Source organism: Monodon monoceros, unplaced genomic scaffold, assembly GCF_005190385.1.
Source record: "Monodon monoceros isolate NGI ecotype Baffin Bay Population unplaced genomic scaffold, NGI_Narwhal_1 Super_Scaffold_21, whole genome shotgun sequence".
Classification (NCBI taxonomy): domain Eukaryota; kingdom Metazoa; phylum Chordata; class Mammalia; order Artiodactyla; family Monodontidae; genus Monodon; species Monodon monoceros.
Window position 1 is genome coordinate 37178625 of NW_021703778.1, and position 25332 is coordinate 37203956.

A 25332-nucleotide genomic window follows, 5' to 3' on the forward strand; every position below is an offset into this window, starting at 1 on the left:
AGGCTCTACCTGAGTGCAGAGATTTGTGACCTGTCTCACCTGTTGGGCAGCAAAGTCCTGTAAACTACGAATGCATAGCTACATGAGCTACATATACGTCTCTCAATGAGGTCAAAGAAGTGGTTGTATTTCCTTAAAACAAAAACAAATTTTCCTTAATAAACGAATAGATTATACCAGTTTATAAACTCCATGAGGGCAGGGGTGTGTCTTTTTTGGTTTCTGCTGTACCCCAATCCCTAGCAATTGATTAAAAATGTTGAACAGGACAGAGGCTTTTTTTTTGGCCGCACCTTGCAGCATGCACCCCCTGCAGTGGAAGCTCGGAGTCTTAACCACTGGACCCCCATCGAAGTCCCCAGAGCTTTTCAACATAGACCTTGACATCAATCAGTCCACTGATTTGGGGGCTCTGATAATTCAATCTGCTACCGTCCGACTGATTTATACTGGTATCTACCCTGTACTTCTCCCTCTCCACTACAAGACTACAACAAGAAGTCTATTTGGAGACCTGCTGAACCCAAGGATATGTGCATCTAGCATTTCAAGCCAAGGGTGCTGTGGAGCTGAGGCTGGTGAACCCATTCTGGCTCTCAGGAATCATTGCTTCCTTTTCTGGGGCTTGCCAAATCACCTCTTTATTCCTGCTCAGCCCTCTGACTCAGTGTTTGAAGTCTCCACGTTCTTTCCTTTTAATATCGGGAATGACCTTTTGACCCTCTCCAACCTTCCAGCTCATTTTCTGTTGTAATATCTCAAAAACCACAGGCAGTGACTCAGAGTCCCATTGCCCAGTGACGGGGATATAATGAGTCCAGGCCAAAGAACATTATTTCAAGGAGCCAGGAGCTCATTTACAAACTCTCTAACCCACCTTGGACTAGCTAAGAGCTAGTTCCTCCCCGACGGTACTCACTCACACACACACTTCTCCTCCAGGTCTGAAAGGCAAAGGCCCCATCGCCTGATGAGTTCCCACCTTCCAGCATTCCGCCCCAAGCATCTAGCAGCAGGCCTGCTCTTTCTTTCATCTCCTTGCTCTGAAGAGAACTAAAAGCTCCTTTTCATTGTTCTCCCTGGCAGTATTCTGTTACAGTTGTTTATTTCCTCCATTATAAAAAGTAATATAAACTCATTTAAGAAAATGTAGAAAATCCAGCTAAGTAGGAAGAAGGAGTAAGGAAAAATAATATACTGCCCCCTATACCTAAGGTCAAGCACAGTCAACATTTCAGTGCCAGAAACTAACACAACATTGTAAATCAACTATACTCCAATAAAAATTTAAAAAAAAAAAAAAATCCCAGTCACATCCTTAAAAACAAAACATTTCAGTGCCTTACGGAAGCTATTCCAACAGGTCTCCCTTATCCTCATATGCCTTCTTTATACAATTTCCTTTTAAATCTAAGCTCTAATGATGAACAGTTTATATACCCTCCTACAATACAATTATAGAATCATTGTGAATGTGAACAAAGATTTAACCCACAGCACCCTCCAGCACAAGGGATGTTTTCTCCAGGAACAGGTGACCATGGCATGACCAGGTAGGGATGCTCGGATAAGGCCATTCCTGGCAGCAGCTTGTACAAGCCCAGAAAAGGTGTGAGATGTGCCCCTCATTATTACAGTTGTGTTCTTTGGGGAGGAGGGGGTAGAAGTGGAGACAAAGGGGTAGGCTTTCACTTTCACTTTATATACTTTACAAAAAACTACGAAAAAGAATGATCTTTGCAGAGATTATTACCTTAGTGTCTTAATCTCTGGAAATGTTCTATGGTGAACATATGTTGCTTTGGTAATCACAGAAATATAACACATGTGTTATGGGCTGAATAGTGTCCCTCAAATCTGTATGTTGAAGTCCTAACCTCCCGTACCTCAGAATGTGTCTGTATTTGGAGACAGGGCTTTTAAAGAGGTAATTAAGTGAAAATGAGGTCATTAGGGTGAGCCCTAATCCAATATGACTGGTGTCCTTATAAGAAGAGGAGATTAGGACACAGATGCTCATAGAGGGAAGCCCAGGGAGAAAATGGCCATCTGCAAACCCAGAAGCCTCAGGAGGAGCCAACCCTGCCAACACCTTGATCTTGGACTTCTAGCCTCCAGAACAGTAAGAAAATAAATTTCTGTTGTTTAAGCCACCCAGTCTCTGGCACTTTGATATGGCAATAATACAAGCTCTTGGCTTTTCAAATATTCACACTGAAGGTTATCGCTGGTCATGAGAAACGCACAGGTTCAGGAATTACTTTTTTTTTTTTTTTTTTGGCTGTGCTGCACAGCATGTGGGATCATATTTCCTCGACTAGGGATCAAACCTATGACCCCTGCAGTAGAAGCGCAGAGTCTTAACCACCGGACTTCCAGGAAAGTCCCTCCTTTGAACTTTTCAAAGCGGATTTAACCTTCAGTGTGGGATGCAGGTAGCCACACCCTTTCCTTCCCTGGAATGCACTGCAGTGTGAGGTGATGTCTCTCAAGTTTTCGCTCCACGTAGGTCCAGATCCCACTGGGACCACCTACAGGGCAAGACCATTTAGGCTCTCTTATCCTCAGTTCCCACTCTGTAAAGCAGAGAGAATAAGAGCAGGCAGCTTTTTTCTTTACGTCCTAAGGGAGATGAGACACGTAATGGTGACAGCACAGCACAGCGGTTAGGAGACCAGATCCCCAGCCCACACTTGCTGAGCTTGGTGGTTCAGGTCGTGGCTCAGCCACCTTCCTCCTGGGAGGCCTTGGGCAAAGTGCTTCTGCCCTCTGTAAAATGAGGATTACAAAAGCATGATGATGGGGACTCAGTGCATTAATGTATCTAAAGTACATATATTGAGAATTAATATATCTAAACTACTCTGTCTAGTAGAGTAGCCATCAGCCAGCTGCACCCGTTGAGCACTTGAAATGTGGCTCCTTCAAACTGCGATGTGCCGTTAAGTGTAAATTCACGTCGGATTTTGAAGACTTAATAAGAAAAGAGAGTGTGAAACATCTCACTGATAATTAATATTTTGCATCTTTTAGATTAAATAGAATATATTTTACAGTTAATTTCACTTAAAAAAAAACTTTTTAAAATACAGAGCAGTTACTAATTTTCCCCTTAGGTATCACCCATGTGTACATTAGGTATACATATTACTAATTTCTGTTTGTATTTCTTATTTATTTATTTATTTATTTTTGGTTGCATCAGGTCTTAGTTGCGGCAGGCAGGCTCCTTAGTTGCGGCTCGCTGGCTCCTTAGTTGTGGCATGTGAACTCTTAGTTGCAGCATGCATGTGGGCTCTAGTTCCCTGACCAGGGATCGAACCCAGGCCCCCTTGCATTGAGAGTGTGCAGTCTTATCCAGCGCCACCAGGGAAGTCCCCTGTTCGTACTTCTTAAACAGTAAATAAAATAAAATGCAGCTACCAGAATATTTTAAATTATATATGTGCTGGCACTGTATGCTTATTAGACAGCTGGCTTAGAACAGGGCCTGCCTGGCATGTAGCAGGAGTAACTGAAGCTACCATCAGTGTTTAGCGCCTGGCACTTGGTAAGCACTTATCAAGTGGCGGTTTTTGTTCTGAAGACTTCTCAGGGGCCCTCTCCTGCTTCTGCTTTGGAGATCTATGCCTGGAAATGCATTGTCTGTTTCCCTGCAGGATTTTGTCATATTCACCCATTGGGAGAGCTCCCGGTCTTTCCTTTCATCTTCGCCACCCCCAAGACCTCTCCAGGGATGTCTACACACATGGGCGCACACACACACACAGACACACACACACACACACGCAGGTGTAGACTTTCTCGAGGTCCAGTCCTCCATCACCTCCTGTCACCCCTGCAACTGTGGTCCCCAAGCACCTCTGCATCCTGCACTGAGTTCACCTGGCCTGGGTTTGGGGATCCCTCTTTGCCATCATCATTCTCTGCTTTCTCCTCAGGCCCTGCACTTCTGAGGCTTGATCTGTGATGCTCAGACAGATGGAACGTTGCCAGCAGGGGCTGTCAGCAGGCTGCCAAGAGGCTGCCCAGAGCAGCTTTTACTCTGACAAATTCACTCCTGGGGCCCCCAGGTCTACCCACGTCCTGGCAGCTGGTGGAGAGAAGATGGAGTCTCAGCTGTGGACTTGGACGACTCAGTTTCTCAGGAGGCCACGTTTTCAATGCATTTAGCAGGGTGAGAACAGTTTTTGTTTTGGAAAATATCTGGATCAGCCACTTTGGTTGAGGAAGGGGAGGTGCCAGGGCATGGTTAAACACATGAGGAACTAAACAGCTTTACAGGGGTCGTTAACAAGAACTTGGGGAAAGGGACCCCCAAAAGAGAGAAGACAGGGGAGAAGGTCAGAAAAATGAAAAGGGGCCAGAAAAAAATAGCAGGAGCCTCAGCCTGGGAGTTTTGTGTCTAGTGAGAAATTCCCAGTGGCAGGGACGGAGTAGCAGTGGGAAGGGACTTTTTAAAAAAATTGTGGTAAAATACACATAACATAAAATTTACCATCTTAACCATTTCTAGGTGTATATCCTCCTTGTTTTGTAACCATCACCACCATCCATCTCCAGAATTCTTTTCATCTTCCCAAACTGAAACTCTGTACCCATTAAACAATAACTTTCCATTCCCCCAGCCCCCGCAACTACCATTCTATTTCCTGTCTATGAATTTGACTACTCTGGGTACCCCATATAAGTGGAAATATACTGTATTATGTTTGGCTTATTTCACTTAGCATAATGTCCTCAAGGTTAATCCATGTTGTAGCATGTGTCAGAATTTTTTCTTTCTTTTTAAGGCTGAATAGGGCTTCCCTGGTGGTGCAGTGGTTGAGAGTCCGCCTGCCGATGCAGGGGACACGGGTTCTTGCCCCAGTCCGGGAAGATCCCACATGCCGCAGAGCGGCTGGGCCCGTGAGCCATGGCTGCTGAGCCTGCGCGTCCGGAGCCTGTGCTCCGCAACGGGAGAGGCCACAACACTGAGAGGCCCGCATACCAAAAAAAAAAAAAAGGCTGAATAACATTCCATTGTATGTATAACCACATTTTGTTTATCCATTTACCCATTAGTAGACACTTGGGTTTCTTCCACCTTTTGGCTGTTGTGATTAATGCTGCCATGAACATGGGTATATAAATATCTCTTTCAAACACTGCTTTCAATTCTTTTAGGTATCCATCTAGAAGCAGAATTGCTGGGTCATATGGTAATTCTATTTTTAGTTTTTGAGGAACTGCCATGCTATTTTCTACAGTGCCTGTACCATTTTACATTCTCACCAACAGTGCATAAAAGTTCCAATTTCTGAAAAGACAACCTATAGAATGGGAGAAAATATTTGCAAATGATATGACTGATAAGGGTTAATATCAAAAATATATAAACAACTCATACAACTCAACATAAAAAAAAAACAACCTGATTGAAAAACGGGTGGAAGACCTGAATAGACATTTTTCCAAAGAAGACATACAGATGACCAACACGCACATAAAAAGATGTTCAGCATCGTTAATCATTAGAGAAATGCAAATTAAAACCACAATGAGATATCACCTCACACCTGTTAGAATGGCTATCTCCATATCAGGATGTGGAGAAAAGAGAATCCTCATATGCTGTTGGTGGGAATGTAAATTGGTATAGTCACTGTGGAAAACAGTATGAAGGTTTCTCGAAAAACTAAAAACAGAACTACCATATGACCCAGCAATTCCATTCCTAGGTATATATCCTAAAAAACGAAAACACTAATTTGAAAAAGTACATGCACCCCAATGTTCATGGCAGCACTATTTACAATTGCCAAGATATGGAAGCAACCCAGGTGTCCATCAACAGATGAATGGATAAAGAAGATGTAGTATATATATACGATGGAATATTACTCAGCCATAAAGAATGAGAATTTGCCATTTGCAACAACATGGGTGGACCTATAGGATATTATGCTAAGTGAAATAAGTCAGAGAAAGACAAATACTATATGATATCATTTATATGTGTAATCTAAAAAATAAAACAAACTAGTGAATATAACAAAAAGAAACAGACTCACAGATATAGAGAATAATCTAGTGCTTACCAATGGGAAGTGGGGGGCAAGATAGGGGTAGAGAATTAAGAGGCACAAACTACTATGTATAAAATAAATAAGCTACAAGACTATGGCCAATATTTTGAAATAACTATAAATGGAATGTAACCTTTAAAAATTGTGAATCACTGTTGTACACCTGAAACTTACATAATACTGTACATCAACTAATACCTCAATAAACAAAAAAAGAGTTCTGGGAATTCCCTGGCAGTCCAGTGGTTAGGGCTTGGCACTTTCACTGCTGTGGCCCAGGTTCATCCCTGGTCAGGAGCTAAGATCCTGCAAGCCATGCAGTGCACCCAAAAGAAGAAAAAAAAGAGTTCCAATTTCTCTACATCCACATCCACATTTTTTTTCTTCTTTTTTTAATAGCAGCCATCCTAATGTGTGTTAAATGGTATTAATTTGTATTTTCCGAGTGATTAGAAATGTTGATCAACTTTTTAATGTGCTTACTGGCCTTTTACATACTATCTTTGGAGAAATGTCTATTCAAGTCGTTTGCGCCCCCACCCCTTTCTTTTGTGGTTGAAACCTTTTTTAAAAAAAATAATTAATTTATTTATTTTTGGCTACGTTGGGTCTTTGTTGCTGCTCGTGGGCTTTCTTTAGTTGTGGTGAGCACAGGGATACTCTTCGTTGCGGTGCTTGGGCTTCTCATTGTGGTGGCTTCTCTTGTTGTGGAGCACGGGCTCTAGGTGCGAGGGCTTCAGTAGCTGTGGTGCGTAGGCTTCAGTAGTTTTGGCATGTGGGTTCAGTAGTTGTGGCTTGCGGGCTCTAGAGCACAGGCACAGTAGTTGTGGCATATGGGCTTAGCTGCTCCACGGCACGTGGGATCTTCCCGGACCAGGGATCAAACCTATGTCCCCTACATTGGGAGGTGGATTCTTAACCACTGTGCCACCAGGGAAGTCCCACCTTTGCCCATTTTTTAATCAGATGTTTGTTTTTCTGTTGTTGAGTTGTAGGGTTTTTGTTTTTTTTTTTTTGCGGTATGCGGGCCTCTCACTGTTGTGCCTCTCCCGTTGCGGAGCACAGGCTCCGGACGCACAGGCTCAGCGGCCATGGCTCACGAGCCTAGCCGCTCCGCAGCATGTGGGATCTTCCCAGACCGGGGCATGAACCCGTGTCCCCTGCATTGGCAGGTGGACTCTCAACCACTGCGCCACCAGGGAAGCCCTTAACATCTTTATTGGAGTATAACTGCTTTACCATGGTGTGTTAGTTTCTGCTGTATAACAAAGTGAATCAGCTATACGTATACATATATCCCCATATCTCCTCCCTCTTGCCTCTCCCTCCCACCCTCCCTACCCCACCCCTCTAGATGGTCACCAAGCACCGTTCTGATCTCCCTGTGCTATGCGGCTGCTTCCCACTAGCTATCTATTTTACATTTGGTAGTGTATATAAGTCCATGCCACTCTCTCATTTCGTCCCAACTTACCTACCCTTCCCCCTCCCTGTGTCCTCAAGTCCATTCTTCACATCTGCATCTTTATTTCCATTGTTTCTTTGTTTGATGGTTGGTTGGTTGGTTTTTTTCTGGGAATCCCCAGCAACACCCGAACTATTGTTCCATTTTAGAGAGGTCTGCTGGGATCCCATGACCAATTAACCATTTTCGCAAGTTTATCAAGGTGTTTTTCTACCTCCTCTTTTACAGTTTAACTCCCTCTCTGCCTCTGTCTCTGTATCTCCTCTCATTACTTGAACTGTGGGCAAACACTTTCCTCTTGGTCCCCTAAGAATCACTCTGACCTGGCCCCAAGCCCTTTGTTTGGATATCTCAAACTCCGTGCTCAAACCCAAATCCACTCCAGCAGCAGACTCCACCGGGAGACCAGCTCTTCACCTCCTGGGTCTTCCCATTCCCAAGTCCCAAACAGTTAGGCTACCATATTGATTGTCTTCTTGTCTTTTTTTTTTAAGATAACATTTAAAAAAAATATTTTATTTTATTTATTTATTTTTGGCTGTGCCGCTGGGCATCCGTGATCCTAGTTCCCTGACCAGGGATCGAACCCATGCCCCCATGCAGTGGAAGTGTGGAGTCTTAACCACTGGACCACCAGGGAAGTCACTGGTTTCTTGTCTTAGATTCCAGGGCATGCAAAGATGTTGTCCTGGCCTTGTCCAGGGAGGCCCTTAGTCCCTGCAGATTCAGTGGGGGAGGGGAGGAACCTGCGAGAGGCCAAGGCTTCCCAAGCACACGCCATATTCACTGATGCTCAGCTCCGCAGGCCCCCACGGCCCCCCTCCTTCCCTGGCTTGAAGATTCTCTTCCCACTCCACATTTCCTTCCCTGCTGGCCCCAGGGCAGACCTATTCATTAGCCACCTGCAGCAATACAATTCCTTCTTCCTCTTCCCCTGTGTGGCATGTTTCTATGGTTGGAGCACCTCAGAGATTCCCATGGAGATCAGCCTTCTGGAGGCGGAGGAGAGGGCGTATGGCCACCACTGTCCCAGCCAGACCGCAGCGGGGTGCTCAGGGGGCGTCCTTCCCTTCCACCCCAAACGTGGCTGTCAGATGTTCTGGAAACAAGGGTGCTCACTCCTGAGGTCCCTGGAGGTTGCTAAGGGGGTTCGACCCAGGACTTCAGAAGCTGTCCAGACCATGAAGTCCAGCAGTGCAGATACAGAGCAGCCCTTTTGTTCCCAAACTGCTCTGTGGGGTCAATGTGAGTGACAGTAATTGGGAGAGGCTCATCAGAGGGAGCCTCAGAGGAAACCGGAGGAACCACCCCTCTGTCCCCAGTGGCTGTCCCCCTGACTGTCAGACCTGGAAGGACCAGGTCCTGCTGACACACCTCCACCTTCCACTGGCTACCCTCTTTAGAATTTTCTGCAAGCCATTATCCACACACTACCATAATGCTCTTTTTATATTTAGCCTCACTTAAAAGCTTTCAATAGGGACTTCCCTGGTGGTCCAGTGGTTAAGACTCCATGCTCCCAATGCAGGGGGCCCGGGTTCAATCCCTGGTCAGGGAACTAGATTCCGCATGCTGCGATGAAGATCCTGCATGCCACAACTAAGACCCGGCACAGCCAAATAAATAAATATTGAAGAAAAAAAAAAAGCTTTCAATAGCCTCCCACCAATCCTGGAATAATGGTGTCCTTACCAGGCCTTCAAGGCCCAATGTGAACCAGTCCCTGCCTGTTCCTCTTAACTCACCACCCATCCCTCTCCCCTAGCTCACCATACGCCAGACACACTGATCTTCTCCTGGTCCCAGCATTCCAAGACCGTTTCAGCCTCAGGGCCTTTGCACTTGCTGTTCCTTCTGATCAGAACGCTCTTCGCACAGATCCTTGTCATTTGGTCTGCGGCTCAGAAGTCAACCTCTCCTGACTACTTCAGTCCAGAGTAGCCTCCCCTTCCTTATGCTTTATCTCCTCATACTATTTTATTTTCTTCTCCACACATACCCCTTTCTGAAGCTTAAGCTTCAGGATCCCTCACTCACATAGGCCCCTTCCAAAGGGTCTACCTAATTTTGTATTATTTTCTTAAAAAGAATCCCCTGCCCAGCCAACCCAACTGTGTAAGCTTCAGGCCCCACAAAATCTAGATTCATCTGTATCTAGAGCAAAGGACCAGGCTGTATTTGGTACTTCCTGTGCCTGCCGCTGCCAGGAAGACAAACTCAGCATTCATCCTGTTAGGCTATTTCAACACACCCTTGGCTTCTCTGATCTCTTCAGGTCTGGGTGCCAAGAGGAAACTTTGCCCAGGAATCTTGGTAACTGCCCTGCTTACTGTACCCTGAATTCAAGGTTGGGGTGGGGGGCAGAGTGGGAGTGGTATGGGGGAGGGGATGGGGGTGTCCAAACTCCAAGAGCTGCTGTTTGTGCTTCTCCCTTCTGGACACCCCTGCCTTGACTCCCCCAAATAGACATAAACTTTCTCAATCGGCAAGCATACCACCCTCAACTATTCACCCAGGAGACTGAAAAACCTAGACTTCCGTAGAATCTTTCATCTCTTTCCTTTCTGAGCTTTTTTGCAAAGGTAATCCTAATGTCTATCACTGATTCCACTTCTTACCATCTTGGGCATATATTTAGTGCACAGGTCTTAACTCTCCCTCTGCCTTGCCCCCGGCAGACCTGGCTAATTGATCACAGGACTTTTCCAGGTGGGCCTTCTGTGTAACCACCACCAATTGATCAGAGAGGAAACCTAATTACCTCCTAATGAAACTCAGGTTTAAATGACTGAAGAGGTAAATCTGGTTCAAAGGAAAAGGGCTAATGCTTCTGATGAATTCCTATATCTATGCTGAGTCCAGGGAGGCCAGTTCCAAGGACATATTTTCTATTTAATTAAGTGAGGGGAGACTTTGGGAGAACACGGCACCTTGCAGTACCTCCCGTGACACAGTGGAAAATTCACTGATCTGGAGCTGGAAGTCCTGCTCTGTTCTGGGCAAAACGACTCACTTCTTCATTCTGCGCATGGGGTTACTATGCATGTTGTCCCAGTCAGCTCAGGCTGCTGTAACAAATTACCCCAGACTGGCGGCTGAAACAGATAACGTTTACTTCTTACAGTTCTGGAGGCTGGGAGTCCAAGAACAAGGCGCTGGCTGATTCCATGTCTGGTGAGAGCCCTTTTCCAGGTTACAGACAACTGGCTTCTCCTTGTAAACTTTCTGGAAAGAAATCCAGAAACACCCTCATGACGTTCTTACTGGGAGTCACAGTGAGCTGTCCTTAGTATTGGGAGAGACTGTCCCCTCCTGGTGGCAAAAGCAGTAAGAAAGTTGATGAGGAATGAACTTAATGAGCTTAAGGGCTAGACACACCAGCATTCACAAAGAAGCCTGTCTGTGGTGCTGGGCAAGGACTCCTGTGGGGACTGTCCCCCTGCATATGTGTTACTTCCTACTTCAGCTCACCTCTTGCCAACCTCCTTCTACAATTCTCCCAAACTGGTTGTCATAAACTCCACCACCCTCCTTAGTGCTCCCGACTATTCAACCCCCTCGCTCTCTGCCTCCCACTCGTCAGAGGAAAAAGAGGCCACTAGGCAGCAACCATCACGGCTCCCTCCTCCTTTTTAAATTGAAAACTTGTCTTCTTAGAAACGAACAATCTGAGAAGTAAGGGCAAAGATCACGGGTGCCTTTAGAAACCAGCTCGTCTTCCAGGCCGTCACCTGGCACCGCGGCACCATCCCGCCAGGGAACCCGAGCCTGGTATCCCGGTGCGGAAGCCGAGGCGCCAGGTCGACGCAGCGCGCAGGCTGCTTCCTTCATCTTGAAAGAGAGGTCTACACTGGCTGACCCACTTTGCTAGCTCCCAGCCTTTCCTCAACCCACCTGCTGAGTTCCTGCTTTCCCTGCTGCAGCCTCCTCACCATCCAGCAGAGCAATGGAGGAACGGCCCCTGCCAAGGTCACGGATGTCTCTGGACGGCTAAATCCAGGGGACACCTCTCGGTGCTCCTTTCCTCATCCACTCTGTAACTTCCGCACTGCGGTCCATCCCCTGGCTATCTCACATTTTCTGTGACAGCCCTTCTGGGTCTCCTCTTCCTCAGGGGCCCTCGGGTGTAGGTGCCCGTCAGGGTCTCATCACCACTCCCTCTTCCCCTCCTCTTCTCCATCCTCACAGCACACTCTCTCCTTGAGCAATCTTTTCAGACCCATGGCTTCCACCACCATCCCTAGGCTGAGAACATTTAGGAGGAAGCAACATGTTGAAGAATGCAAAATAAGCATGTATGAACTGAGGCTACCACGTGAAGGAAGACAGTTGAGGGAGAAAGGAAAAACACCAGGTCCTTCCCCTATGACTGTGGGCAAATGAGCACACCACCCCAAGTCTTGGATTTCTCATTCACAGAACTGGGATAAGAATAGTACCTACTTCATACGGTTGTTATGACGCTTAAGGGGGATAATTCTAGAACAAGCACTCAGTGCCCGTACTTGTCAACATTATGGCTCTGTTATTTGCAGGGGTAGAGAAGCAATGGGGAGAAGTGAGGTTAAACTGAGAAATGGTAGTTTGGATCCAGGTTTTGAAACATAGGAGGGCAGTGGACCAATGGGGTATATTTGCCAAGGGCATTCCTAGCCCAACAGCGCAGATGCCATAGGGCTGAGAGCCCAGGAGCCGGCAGCTCCTTCTCAGGCCTTCTGCTCTCCTTCTGGCCATCTGGCTGACCTTGTAAGCACCTGACGTGGGTTCAGCAGGTGGCCGGCCACGATGCCCTACGTGCATGTCCCAGGCATTCCTGAGACAGTCTGCCCTGAAGTTGGGGGAGGTGCTGGTGGGTCAGAATGATAAACAGTTTAGAGCCAGGGAAGTAAAAGGTCACCTTTTGGGCTGTGTCCTGGGGGAAGGGACACTGTTACCAGGGGAACGAGTACCGGTCCTTAAGAAGTACGTTGAACCTGCCCTTAGCACTTGTCCAGTTGCCAGGTCCTGAACTTAAACACGAATGCTATTTGTCCAAGATAACAGGATCCAAATGAGAACCCGTGGGCTAATTCAGTGGTGGCTGCAGCCAGCTTATACAGGCTTATGAGAACAAATCGTTAAACTTTCAGGAATTTTGTCAGCCAGTTATTAAACATAGCCACTTTTAAAAATTAAGTTATGTAAACTTACAATTAAATAAAACATATTAAAAGACTCGAAACTCATCACTTCCTTTTTACTGTAGTATTTCTTCTCTTGAGGATATTTACAGTTATTGTACCTATCTGGTAGAAATACTATGCAACTCTGTGTTCAGTGACTTTATGTTGGTAGTTAGACATTGGCCATGGTGGAAGTATCTACACCACAGAAATGCTATAAATCAACACACACACACACACACACACACACACACACACACACACACCCTGGTTGTTAAAAACATTTACCAGTTGGGCTTCCCTTGTGGTGCAGTGGTTGAGAGTCTGCCTGCCGATGCAGGGGACATGGGTTCGTGCCCCGGTCTGGGAAGATCTCACATGCCGCAGAGCAGCTAGGCCCGTGAGCCATGGCCGCTGAGCCTGCGCGTCCAGAGCCTGTGCTCCACAACGGGAGAGGCCACAACAGTGAGAGGCCCGCATACCGCTAAAAACAAATAAAAAACATTTACCAGCACCTCCCTGCATAAACTGATGTCTGAAATTTTTTTTATTTTTTGGCCACGTGGCTTGTGGGATCCCAGTTCCCAGGCCAGGGATTGAACCCGGGACACAGCAGTGAAAGCTTGGAATCCTAACCACTAGGCCACCAGGGAACTCCCATTGAAATTTTGTCTTTAGCCACTTCTTTTTTTTTTTTTTTGGCTGCATCTGTTCTTCTCTCTAGTTGCGGAGAGTGGGGGCTACTCTCCGTTGCGGTGCGTGGGCTTCTCATTGCAGTGGCTTCTCTTGTTGCGGAGCACTGGCTCTAGGCACGTGGGCTCAGTAGTCCTGGCACGCGGGCCCTAGAGTTCGTGGGCTTCAGTAGTTGCAGCGTGTGGGCTTCAGTAGTTGCAGCACATGGGCTTCAGTAGTTGCGGCACGTGGGCTCAGTAGTTGTGGCACATGGGCTCAGCTGCTCCGCGGCCTGTGGGATTCTCGGGAACCAGGGATCGAACCCATGTCCCCTGCATTGGCAGGCGGATTCTCAACCACTGCGCCACCAGGGAAGTCCCTAGCCACTTCTTATGAGTTTTGGCAGTCTCCATCTGCTCCACATAAACAGGGCCTGAGTCCCACTCTAGCCTTTTGAGTTTCCACACTCTAGTTTTGGAGTGAGCTCCCAAATCTCACTGGTCTATACCCCACCAAGGGTGTGAATAATGGTGGCCATTACTGATCACTTAATACTTGTCTCATCCTCCCTCAGCTCACCCTCACAACATCACCATACCAATTACAGATGATAAAGTGAGCCACAGAGAAAGTAAGCAACTCTCTCCCAAGGCAACCAGGAAAAACAAGGTGGAATCCTCTCATAACCACTACAAATAAAGAATAATCTGATAATCTGATAAAGAAATGTGATTAAGTGGTTCAATTGCCACTTCTTCATGGCACCAACCCTGACTTTAGTTTTCAACTACCAAAGGGCATCCATTTTGATGTCATTTTATTTTTCTTAGTCACATCCAATAAAACTGTGGGCTCACCGGATGTGGCCTATCCCAGGTCTTTAGGAGACTTTAATGAATAAATAAGACTGTTCTAGAGTTAATTGATCCACTGTTTCAGTTGATGTAGTGCTTCTAAATCAATTATTAATTAGGAATTGAGATTCAACCATGAAACCAACTCAGTTCAAAACCTGGGCACCTCCCATGAAAGCTAAAGCCCAGAGTCTTTAAATAACTTGTTAAAAGTTACACAGCTTGTAAGAGATGGAGACAAGATATTGACCAGGCCTGTCTGATTCCAGAGCCCCTGCTCCAGGGAGAGGCGTATGATGAGTATGTTAAAAAGCAAAATTCAACTGAGTAAATTTGAAGATTTGTCTTTATTCAACGATTCATGACTTGGGTAGCCTCCCATCTGGCAAACAAAGGAGCTCCGAGGAGCTGTACAAAGGGAAGACTTTTACAGGCAAAAGGAGGCGGGGCAAGGAAGTTATTCTAGCTAAGAGTGGATTGTTTCAGGCAAGGTCACCTTCCTTTTGGGGAAGACTGGGGCTGAAACCGTGCACCTCTGGCTGGGACTTGAACCCACGTGGCCGGGATTTGAACCCGGCCAAAACCCTGATTGAGACTTGAACCCAAACGGCTGGGACTCAAACGCAGCCAAAACCCACAGTCTTCCAACTGAAATCACACACCTGGTTTCAGGACTTAATGAAGCTCAGGTTCTTGATGTCTCATCACAGAGAGAATTCAGTGACAGACAAAGTGATAGGTAAGAAGTGGATTTATTTAGAGAGAAACACACTCCACAGACAGAGTCTGGGCCAGCCATCTCAGAAGGTGAGAAAGGCACCAGGGTATGGGGTTGTCAGTTTTTATTGGAGTGGGTAATTTCATAAGCTAATGAGTGGGAGGAGGATTCCAGCTATTTTAGGAAAGGGCCAGGATTTCCAGGAATTGGGCCACTGCCCACTTTTTGATACTTATGGTCAGTCTTGGAACTGTCATGGCGCCTGTAGGTGTGTCATTTAGCTTGCTGATGTGAGCTTGCTGATACTGAGGCTCAAGTTCTAGTGGAGGGACTTCCCTGGTGGTGCAGTGGTTAAGAGTCCACCTGCCACAGCAGGGGACAAGGGTTTGAGCCCTGGTACGGGAAGATCCCACATGCCACAGAGCAACTAAGCCTGTGTGCCACAACTACTGAGGCTGCGCTCTAGAGCCCGCGAGCCACAACTACTGAGCCCATGAGCCACAACTACTGAAGCCCGTGCGCCTAGAGCCTGTGCTCCGCAATAAGAGAAGCCACCACAGTGAGAAGCCTGTGCACCACAACGAAGAGTAGCCCCTGCCCACCCCAACTAAAGAAAGCCCTCGTGCATCAACGAAGACCCAACACAGCCAAAAATTAATTAATTAATTAATTAATTATTTTTAAAAAAGGTCTAGTGGAAATAGTCAACTTATACGCCATCTTGGATCCATTTGGTTCTAGTCAGTTTATGTCATGTCCTCAGGCTATGTCATTCTTTCAAACCTTGTGCCCTGCCTCCTTCCCTCCTGTTTCAGGTCCTTCAGGCAGATTACCTCACTAGTGCTGACCAGGTAACTCCACATTGGCTGACTAAAGATCACATTCCTGGGAGAGGCTGAAACTGCCAATATTTATTTATTTATTTATTTAAAGTACAGTTGATTTACAATGTTGTGTTATAGGTTAGGTATTAAGTCTTGATTTGCTGATGTGGGGTTTAGCACAAGTGAATGTGAAACAGAAGGGAAGGGGACAGGGCACCTTTAAAAGAATGACATAGCCATAAGACATGACGAAAACTGGTTAGAATTAACTAGATCCAAGACGGCAGAAGATCTGACTTCCGGTAGACCTTGAGCCTCATTATATGCTCATTGTAATACATTTGCTAAATAACACACCCACCAGCACCATGACAGGTCAGAGCTAACCATAAAAGGCCAAAAAGTAGGCGGTGGCCCAATTCCTGGAAATCCCCGCCCTTTCCCCTAGCCCCCCGAAATAGCTGGAATAATCCTCCCACTCATTAGCCTATGAAATTACCCACGCCATATTTTGGGGCCTCTCACCTTCTGAGATGGCCCACACTCTGTCTGTGGAGTGTGTTTCTCCCTAAATAAATCCACTTCTTATGTATCACTTTGTCTCTCACTGAATTCTTTCTGCCATAAGACATCAAGAAACTGAGCTTCATTAAGTCCTGAGACCAGGTGTGTGATCTCAATTAAAAGACGGTGGGTTTAAGTCCCAGTCTGAGTTGCACGGTTTCAAATCCATTTGGGGCCTGTTGTTTCCTTTTTTTTTCTTCATTTATTTTGGCTGCGCTGGGTCTTAGGTGCGGCACACGGGCTTCTTAGTTGCAGCATGTGAACTCTTAGTTGCAGCATGCATGCGGGATCTAGTTCCCCGACCAGGGATCGAACCCCAGCCCCCTGCATTGGGAGCTCGGAGTCTTACCCACTGGACCACCAGGGAAGTTCCTGCTGTCTCTTTTTAGACAACTATTAGGCAGCTATTAAAAAAAAGTCTTGTAGAAGAACATTTAATGGTAGAGAAAAATGCCTGTTACGTATTAAATTAAAAACAGAGGTTAAAAAATAACTGAATTTTATCAATTCTTGGATACATACTGTTTTTCATGTTTTAACATATCTGAAATAGGGCGCATCAAAAATCAATTTCAGGACTTCCCTGGTGGTGCAGTGGTTGGGAATCCACCTGCCAATGCAGGGGGCACGGGTTTGATCCCTGGTCTGGGAAGATCCACATGCCATGGAGCAACTAAGCCTGTGTGCCACAACTACTGAGCCTGCACTCCACAACTACTGAAGCCATGAGCCCTAGAGCCTGTGCTCTGCAACAAGAGAAGCCACCACAATGAGAAGCCCGCACATCGCAACAAAGAGTAGCCCCCGCTCGCCACAACTAGAGAAAGCCTGCATGCAGCAACGAAGACCCAACACAGCCAAAAGTAAAAAAAAATTTTTTAAAGCAATTTCAGGAAAATTATAGATATCAAAGTGAAAGGCACGGACTTCCCTGGTGACATAGTGGTTAAAACTCTGTGCTCCCAAAGCAGGGGGCCCGGGTTCAATCCCTGGTCAGGGAACTAGATCTCACATGCATGCCACAACTATGAGTTCAAATGCCACAACTAAGGAGTCCATCTGCCGCAACTAAGACCCAGCACAACCAAATAAATAAATAAATAAATCTTTTTTAAAAAGTGAAAGATAATAAAATTTCCAGAAGACACTATAGGGTTAAGAAAAGATTTATCAAACAGGAAATAAGACATAAACATAAAAGGTCAATAAGTTGGACTAAATTAAAATTAAGAATTTCTGTGCATCAAAATACATTTTTCTTTTTTTTTTTTTTTTTGTGTACGCAGGCCTCTCACTGCTGTGGCCTCTCCCGTTGCGGAGCACAGGCTCCGGACGCGCAGGCTCAGCAGCCATGGCTCACGGGCCCAGGCGCTCCGCGGTATGTGGGATCCTCCCGGACCGGGGCACAAACCCGTGTCCCCTGCCTCGGCAGGCGGACTCTCAAACACTGCGCCACCAGGGAAGCCCTCCAAATACATTTTAAATGAATGAGAAGGCAAGCCACTGAATGGGAAAAAACCAAACTTTTGCAATACATATACCCAAAAAGGGGACTCATATCAGAATGTATATTGAACTCCTACAAATCACAAACTGGCAGACAATCCAATGGAAAAAATAAGCAAAAACTTGAAGCAGGCACTTCAGAAAAGAGAATATTAAAATGGGCAATAAGTATACGAAAAGGAGCTCAATTTCTTTAGTCTCCAGGGAAATGCTATTTATCAGTTTAATGCACTGACCAATTGCGCCTGAGAGACCACGGGAAAGGCAATTTAAAACCACCATGAGGGGCTTCCCTGGTGGTGCAGTGGTTGAGAGTCCGCCTGCCGATGCAGGGGAAACGGGTTCGTGCCCCGGTCCGGGAAGATCCCACATGCCGCGGAGCGCCTGGGCCCGTGAGCCATGGCCGCTGAGCCTGCGCGTCCGGAGCCTGTGCTCCGCAACGGGAGAGGCCACAGCGGTGAGAGGCCCGCGTACCGCAAAAACAAAACAAACAGCAACAGCAACAACAAAAAACCACCATGAGAACCACTATACACCCACAAGAATGACTAAAACTGAAAAGAATGACAATGCCAACTGTTAGCAAAGATGTAAAGAAACTGAAGCTCTCATACATTGCTGGAAGAATACAGACACTCAGAAAATTGTTTGCCAGTGTCTGTTAAAGCTGAATGCTTAAGTATGTAGCCTATGACCCAGTAATTCACTCCTAAGTATCATCCAACAGAATTTCATACATATGTGCAGCAAAAGACAAGGGTCAGAACCTTCATAGAAGCATCGTTAATAATAACCCCAAACTGGAAACAACCCAAATGTCTGTCAATAGTAGAATGGATGCATAAATTGTGGCATATTCATAACATAGAGTTTTATATGGCAGAAGAATTAATAAATTACAGCTACATGCAAAAACATAGATGATTTTTTAATTTAAAAAAATATATGTTTATTTTTAGTTAACTAATTTATTTATTTGGCTGCATCGGGTCTTAGTTGTAGCACGCGGGATCTTTTTTGCAGTGCACGGGCTTCTCTCTAGTTGTGGTGCATGGGCTCCAGAGTGCGTGGGCTCAGTAGTTGTGGCACTCGGGCTCTCTAGTTGTGGTGCGCGGGCTCTAGAGTGCGAGGGCTTAGTTGCCCTGCAGCATGTGGGATCTTAGTTCCCTGACCAGTGATCGAACCCATGTCCCCTGCATTGGAAGGAGGATTCTTAACCACTGGACCACCAGCGAAGTCGCTGGATTAATTTTATTTTTATTTTTGAAAACTTTATTTTATTTTTAAAAAATATATTTATTTATTTTATTTATTTTTGGCTGCATTGGGTCTTCGTTGCTGCGCATGGCCTTTCTCTAGCTGCAGTGAGCGGGGGCTACTCTCCGTTGTGGTGCACGGGCTTCTCATTGAGGCGGCTTCTCTTTGCTGGGAAGCATGGGCTCTAGGTACACAGGCTTCAGTAATTGTGGCTCACAGGCTCAGTAGTTGTGGCTCGCGGGCTCTAGAGCATAGGCTCAGTATTTGTGGCGCACGGGCTTAGCTGCTCTGCGGCATGTGGGATCTTCCTGGACCAGGGCTCGAACCTATGTCCCCTGCATTGGCAGGCGGATTCTTAGTCACTGCACCACCAGGGAAGTCCCTGGGTGAATTTTAGAAATGCAGTGTTGAGAAGAAGTAAGACACGACAGAGTACATACTATATGATTCCATTTACAGGAAAACAAAAATAGGCAAAACCAGTCTATTTTAATAGAAGTTAAGATAGCAAAGGGAAGTTGGGAAACATAGTGCCTAGGAGGTGGTTTAAGGAGGGTACTGGGGGTCCTGGTGATGTTACATTTCCTGATCTGGGTAGTGATTTCATCAACATTCATAAGTCGTACACTAGGGACTTCCCTGGTGGCGCAGTGGTTAAGAATCCGCCCGCCAATGCAGGGGACATGGGTTCAAGCCCTGGTCCAGGAAGATCCCACATGCCGCGGAGCAACTAAGCGCCTGCGCCACAACTACTGAGCCTGCACTCTAGAGCCCGCGAGCCACAGCTACTGAAGCCCGCCTGCCTAGAGCCCATGCTCCGCAACAAGAGACGCCACTGCAGTGAGAAGCCTGCGCACCACAACGAAGCGCAGCCCCTGTTTGCCACAGTTAAGAGAAAGCCCGCATGCAGCAACGAAGACTCAACACAGCCAAAAATAAATAAATAATAAATTTATATAAAAATAAGTTGTACACTAATAACTTATGTACTTCCTGTATACACGTATGTATATATTATACTTCAGCAAAAAGCTTACAAAATGAGGATAAAATTGAACAATTTGAGACAGAGATAGTTAATTACTCACAGATCTTTGTTCAAAGACCTATTCAATGATGCCCTTCAGTTAACAGGAAACTGAATTCAGCACATAGGAGTGGAAAGTAAGACACGTTGCTCAGCTAGGAAACAGGAAAACATGTGGATAAACCTATTTGAAAAAAAATGAGGGGGCTCAGAAGACCCAGTAGAACTAAAGTATGATGGAATAATAACATGGAAGATAGGAGAGGAGAAATTGGACAGAAGTCATCTAAGTTTCTCATATTTCTAAGAAAGATAAAAACAATGATGAATTTTAAACTCTGTATAGTCAAGTTAAGAATTTAATTTCTAAACGAGCAGAAATAGAATGTATAATTTCTAAACCAGTGAAGGGCATAAGGGAGAATAAAGAAGTCTGCATTGATCCAGTAGAAAACTAAAAAAGGGAGGACTTCCCTGGTGGTCCAGTGGTTAAGAATCTGTCTTCCAATGCAGGGGACACAGGTTTGATCACTGGTCGGGGAACTAAGATCCCATATGGCACAGGGCAACTAAGCCCGTGTGGCAACTACTGAGCCTGCGCGCCGCAATGAAAGATTCCACATGCCGCAACGAAGGTCCTGCATGCTGCAACCAAGACCCAATGCAGCCAAATAAAAAATAAATTAATTAAAAAAAAAAGCTAATGAGACATGACAACCAAATGCTATGCCTGAGCCTTGATTCTATATCCCAGACCCCCTTCCCCTAATTTTTTTTTTTAATTCCTGGTTTTCTTTTTTTTTTTAAATTTTATTCATTTTTGGCTGCGTTGAGTCTTCGTTGCTGTGCGCGGGCTTCCTCTAGTTGCAGCGAGCCCCCCACAACTAGAGAAAGGCCGGGCTTCTCATTGCAGTGGCTTCTTGTTGTGAAGCATGGGCTCTAGGGCACGCGGGCTTCAGTAGTTGTGGCACGTGGGCTCAGTAGTTGTGGCTCGCGGGCTCTAGAGCGCAGGCTCAGTAGTTGTGCTGCACGGGCTTAGTTGCCCCACAGCATGTGAGATCTTCCCGGACCAGGGGTCGAACCCGTGTCCCCTGCATTAGCAGACAGATTCTTAACCACTGCGCCACCAGGGAAATCCCCCCTTCCCAAATTTAAAGGAATTATTGGGACATCTTGGGACAATTTAATACAGACTATACATTATATAGCATTATTGTATAAATGTTAGATTTCTTGTGTGGGATAATGTGGCCCCCATTTTTGTTGAGCTCCTAGTGCTTTCCTCTAGGATAATTCTCTAACTTTTTGGCTTTAGGACCTCTTTACACTCTGAGAAGTTGTTGAGGACTCAAAAGAGCTCTTGTTTATATAGGTTATACAAAACCCTATTTACCGAATTAAAAGTTAAGACAGAAAATTTGAAACATGTTTATATATTAATTTAAAAATAAGATTTTCCAAAATAAAAGAGTTAATGAGAAGAGTTGCTTTGTTTACATTTTTGCAACTCTCTTCATATCTGACTTACCAGAAGTAGCTGGATTCTCACATCCACTTCAGCATTTAGTCTGCTGCTGTATATTGTTTTGGTTGAGGTATATGAAGAAAATCCAGCCTCAGATTGATGTGTAGCTGGAAAAAGAAAAATGAGGAATATTTTAATAGCTTTTTCAGATGTTAGGACTATTCTCTTTTCCCCCCCATTATCAAAGACCATTTAATTTTTAAAGATCAACAATACCAAAAGCATAAAGTGTAGTAGAAGAAAATAGTTTTTTATAAGTACAATTTAATTAAAGCTGTTTACAACTATTCTCTCCCACAGGACTTAAGCATGAATTTTAAAAGAATAAGAGATGAGGACTTCCCTGGTGGCGCAATGGTTGAGAATCCGCCTGCCAACACAGGGGACACGGGTTCGAGCCCAGGTCTGAGAAGATCTCACATGCCGCAGAGCAACTAAGCCCACGCATCACAACTGTTGAGCCTGCGCTCTAGAGCCCATGAGCCACAACTACTGAAGCCCATGTGCCTAGAGCCCGCGCGTTACAACAAGAGAAGCCACCGCAATAAGTCCTCGCACCGCAACGAAGAGTAGCCCCCTCTAGCCGCGCAACTAGAGAAAGTCCGCATGCAGCAACAAAGACCCAACGCAGCCAAAAAAAATAATAATGATAATTAGATCATTTCATTAAAAAAAAAAAGAATAAGAAATGAGAAAAACAAGTACCGGGTTAGACGAGCCAGCAGGAGTCTGTGGAACTTGAGATTTCACTGCAACAGGAAGGGGACCAGAGTGCCTTTTTTTTTTTTAATTAAGGTGTTTTATTATTATTATTATTATTATTATTTGGCTGCGCTGCAGCATGTGGGATCTTAGTTCCCCGACCAGGGATCAAACTCAGGCCCTCGGCAGTAAGAGCATGGAGTCCTAACCGCTGGACCGCCAGGGAATTCCCAAGGCATTTACTTTAGTTTGAACGGAAAGCGGCAAGTGGCATAAGCAACTGAGAATGTGCCCCTAATAGAGAGCTCTCCCCTCCCTGCACTCCTTAGTCCAAGGTATAATTTTGGGAGAAAAAAGCATCCTATATCTAGTTAGTTATGTTATCTACAATTACACCTCTAGTCTGTTTTCCTACACCAACCGATTCAGCAGGACTGAATTGAGTTTAACTCAATTCTGACATATCTACCTGGAGGTAGCGTTAGATCCCACAGATTAAGGGCTTAGTCCCACAACACTGATGCCTATCACAAATCTGGGACAATTGTACTTCTGACTCAGCGGCTAAAAATTGGGGATTTACATGACCCCTTCCTCGGGTCCCATAATTTGCTAGAACGGCTCACAAAACTCAGGGAATGTTGGTTTACATTTACCAATTTATTATAAAGGATACATAAAGACCACAGATAAACAGCCAGATAAGGAGGTACATAGAGTGAGGTCCAGAAGGGTCCTGAGCACAGGCGCTTCTGTCCCAGTGGAACTGAGATGCTCGCAAAGGATTACCTGTGAATAGCAGAAGGCCACTCGTATCGCTCAGGAAATTCCAAGGAGCTCTATGCCAGAAACTGGGGACAAAGACCAAAATATACTTCTCTGCCACAACTTTCTTCTAAGGCAGGCATGGCATTGACTGATATCTGGTTTAAAGCCTAAAAATCGTGTCCAGATAAAGCACACAGCAGATAAGACTCTCATTCCGGTTAAAATTGAACACGTGTCTGAACCACTGATCTTGACTGAGTTAGAGCAAATGACTGTGATTTGTCCACATTTCCACAGTTGTTTCCATGTAAAAATCAGTTTTATAGCGACTTTTATTAAAAAACATTCTTTGTTTAAATAGCTATGGCTTATTTTATCATAAGGCTTTTCTTTCTTTTTTAAAAATTTTATTTTATTTATTTTTATTTTTGGCTGCATTGGGTCTTCATTGCTGCGTGCGGGCTTTCTCTAGCGGCGAGCGGGTCTACTCTTCATTGCGGTGTGAGGGCTTCTCCCTGCGGTGGCTTCTCTTGCTGCAGAGCACGGGCTCTAGGTGCACAGCTTCAGTAGTTGTGGCACGTGGTCTCAGTAGTTGTGGCTCACGGGCTCTAGAGCGCAGGCTCAGTAGTTGTGGTGCAGGGGCTTCGTTGCTCCGCGGCATGTGGGATCTTCCCGGAGCAGGGCTCGAACCCATGTCCCCTGCATTGACAGGCGTACTCTTAACCACTGCGCCACCAGGGAAGTCTGCCATTAAAAAACATTCTGATCAAATAATCTTGCAAAGGAGATAACCTTCAAGCCTTCAAGCTTCAAGCCTATAATATAAAAGCAAAGAGCAAATGATTTTCTGCTCAGTTATCACGTTTAGGATCTTTACAAGGAGTGTGCTAGGCCCCAGGGAGCACCCCTTGCTGTTCATGCCCAAAATTTCACGTCCTGTCCTTGAGCGTGGAAATGGTCAGCCGACTGGTTGCAGTCCACACTGTTTCTCCCACAAACATCCACACAGCTGTCACATAGTTCTTTCCATCCAGTGTGAAGCAGTGATAAACTCCTGCAGGATGAGTTATCACGTTTCCTTTCTCCATGAAAATCTGAAGTCCTCTTTATCTCTTTCATCAAAGTATCCACTGCCATCCAAGATGTAGCAAATTTTACATCCTAGTACAAATGGTCCCAGCAAAACATCTTAACCTTTTCTTCATAATTTGGAAATTTATTTTTGCATATGTTTATTATGCCCATCCAAGAGTAGTCTAATTCTGGATCATTCTGATATTTGTCAGCTTCCAGTTAAGGACTCCAAGCTGGTGCAGCTGCTCCAGGAGGACTGGGCAGCTGGGCTCCAGGCCAGGGGGCCACCTCAGGTCATCTTGGGACTCCTCCATGTACCAGAACTCCTGCACCATGGTCTGGGCCTGGGATGGGGGCGGTGCGGTGCATCACCCGGGGCTCCCTGACCTGCATAGGCTGAGCTGGGTCGAGGCCCCAGTGGCCATTTTTTAGGGGGGCATCCCAGCTTGGGCCACTGCCCAACCCCCATTTCCCGACTGGGCGAGGCCTGACCCACGGTATTCACTTACGATAACAAAATGTACAAGTGATACTTTCTCAAAGGTTAATTGCAATGTGGAATCTGAAACAACACCAATATGCCTTTCCTACTCTGTTACATTCAAACCCCTCATATTCAAATCCATTCTGGAATAGGTCTCTTACCCATGCATAACTTTTTAACATCATGCATTGGTCATTTAGAAAATACTGGCTGAGTTATGCAGATCTCCCAAAAGTTGACACGTTTCATTAAACAATATGAAAAAGAATCACATTTGGGAGACCATTAATCTCATTAGAAACATCATGAAGAATTGGGAAGCTGGGACTTCCCTGGTGGTCCAGTGGTTAAGACTCCGTGCTCCCAATGCAGGGGGCCAGGGTTTGATCTCAGGTCAGGGAACTAGATCCCAAGTGCATGCCGCAACTAAGAGTCCGCATGCTGCAACTAAAGATGCCGCATACGCCGATGAAAATCCCGTGGTGCCACAACCCAGCGCAGCCAAATAAATACATAAATAAATATTAAAAAAAAAAGAATTGAGAAGCTCTCAAACTCAGGGTATATACAAGGTTTCCAAAATTTTAGTTTTCCCTTGAAAGCTCCAATATAAAAAAATCATTGGTAACAGATACTATAAGCTATTTCCTTGAAGTGACTGG

General features: G+C 45.5%; 1 protein-coding gene and 1 pseudogene across 2 annotated transcripts in view; both read right to left on the reverse strand.

Moving 5' to 3' along the window:
• SEMA4B (semaphorin 4B) overlaps positions 1 to 23528 on the reverse strand; it is an 82288-nt gene extending 58760 nt beyond the window's left edge. For both annotated transcript variants that reach the window (XM_029237687.1, XM_029237685.1), the window contains exons 1-2: positions 23134 to 23528; positions 21646 to 21749 (exon numbers count right to left, since the gene is read on the reverse strand). The gene's annotated coding sequence lies outside the window, so the exon portion shown is untranslated. The remainder of the gene's footprint in view (positions 1 to 21645; positions 21750 to 23133) is intronic.
• Positions 23529 to 23970: 442 nt separating this feature from the next.
• LOC114904670 lies at positions 23971 to 24521 on the reverse strand (annotated as a pseudogene).
• Positions 24522 to 25332: the final 811 nt, after the last annotated feature.